Source organism: Octodon degus, unplaced genomic scaffold (genome assembly GCF_000260255.1).
Source record: "Octodon degus isolate 3935 unplaced genomic scaffold, OctDeg1.0 scaffold00145, whole genome shotgun sequence".
NCBI lineage: Eukaryota > Metazoa > Chordata > Mammalia > Rodentia > Octodontidae > Octodon > Octodon degus.
Genome location: NW_004524721.1, coordinates 1,726,386 through 1,728,365, shown reverse-complemented (window position 1 = coordinate 1,728,365; position 1,980 = coordinate 1,726,386). Strand labels below are relative to the sequence as shown.

Below are 1,980 nucleotides of genomic sequence, written 5' to 3'. Positions count from 1 at the left end.
ATTATGAAATATTTACTAATAATATGAGCTTTTAGGCTTATACTGACAAGAAATAATTTAAAAAAACACAATAACTTAAAAAACTCACTGTATTATTTCTTCTTGCTAGAGAACATGAATTTATTTTGGAGTGCAAAAGTAACATGCTGTCATTAAACATGAGTATCTGCTCTGTTAATCATCCTTTCCAAGTCAAGCAGCATCCAGAGATACTACTGTTGAGGGTGAAAATTATAAGTCATCTACTTTGAAGGCTTTACAGCTTCAGTAAAATGTGATGTGTCAGCTACTTCATTTCTAAGGAAGGTTTTTTTTTTTTTGCTTCCTATAATTTTCTCAGAAGGAATAAAGTCATAAAAGAGCCTATACTCATGCAAATTAATTGAACATTTTGGCACATGTTGCCCAGCTAAATTTTATACCTAATAAATAATAAATGAACAGACTAGAATGGAGAAGCAGTAAGAAGACACTACTTACTCCCAGAAAAAGAATTCTGTTGGAAGAACTTGGTTTAGTTTTATGGAAGTGAATGAGAAACTAAAACATAATAACTATTGTTATTTGATTTAGGAAATAATTTATATAATAAATATGGCCAATGACACTTTACAGCAATAGCTACTTTTTTTTTTTGAGTGAAGTAATCCAACATCTAATGTTACACGCTCCATCTGATGACTTTGGAGATAGCACAGCAACCCCATGATTTTTTCATTTATGTATGCACTCATCTCTAGTTGAAGAGAAGCCATTGGTTATTTAAACATCTCATTATAGGAGTCACCTTGTTCCTGCTGCTGTGCAGCTTGCTGTTTCCCCAGGTGGCATGAAACAGGTGAAGTTAAAGTAAGCAATTAAATATATGACTTGCCATAAATGGTATAAAATCCATAAAAAAAGTTTCGAGAGCAACATCAAAAATGAGGAAGGAGGCCAAAAAATGGAGTCACAAAAAGTCTAGGAAAGACCCAGGAATTCCTAATAGTGCTCCTTTTAAGGAGACACTTCTTTGAGAAGCTGAGCTAAGAAAACAGCACCTTGAAGAACTAAAACAGCAACAGAAATTTGATAGGCAGAAGAAACAAGACAAGAAATGAAAACTTGAAACTGACCTTGCTGATGAGCCATCTAACACTGAATCTGTGGAGGAATTTAGATGAAGCAAAGCTAAGAGAGCCAGGTTGACCAAACAGAATCCAAAGTCAGGAACTTAAAAAGGTGATTGAGGCCTCAAATATTTTACAAGAGGTATTAGATGCCAGAGATCCTCTTGGTTGAGATGTCCTCAGGTACAAGAGGTGATTGTCAAGAGTGGACATAAAAAGCTGGTAGTCATTAAATAAATCAGGTCTAATACCAAAGAAGAATTTGAAGAATTGGCTAAATTATTTGACAAAAGAATTGCCAAGAGTAGTGTTCAAAGTCTCAAATAATCTGAAGGGTAAAGGGAGAATAAGCAAGGTGAAGGTAGAAAAGAAAGCTGTTTCACTGAAAAGTAGTGTTTGCTTTGGCAAAGAGGGTCTGTGTAAACTTCTTGGTGGTTTTCAGGAGACTTAGGGTAAGCCTATCCAGGTGGCAGTAATTGGTTTCCCAAATGTGGGGAAAAGAAGCATTATCAATAGCTTAAAATACAAATGAATATGTAATTTTGATATGTTCTTGGGGTTTACAATGAGTACACAGGCTGTTCACTTGAGCAAACAAATCACAATCAAAAATAGTCCAAGTTTCATTGTGTCACCACTTAACTCCTCCATGGCCTTTGCTCTCCAGAGTCCAGCGAGTATTGAGGTAGTAAAGCCACTGGAGGCTGCCGGTTCCATCCTGTCCCAAGCTGATGCTAGACAGGTAGTTCTAAAATACAATGTCTCCCAGTCCTAGCCCAGGACCGGTGAGTGTGTGGAAAGCTTCCTGCTACCCTGCGCCAGCTGGAACACTCCCAGCCCAGGCGCAACGTGGGCCGGACCCTCTCCCACC

The 1,980-nt window shown here is 37.5% G+C and overlaps 1 pseudogene; it reads left to right on the top strand.

Annotated features, from left to right (window-relative positions):
• The first annotated feature begins 829 nt into the window (after window positions 1-829).
• LOC101591587 overlaps window positions 830-1,980 on the top strand; it is an 8,573-nt pseudogene continuing 7,422 nt past the window's right edge.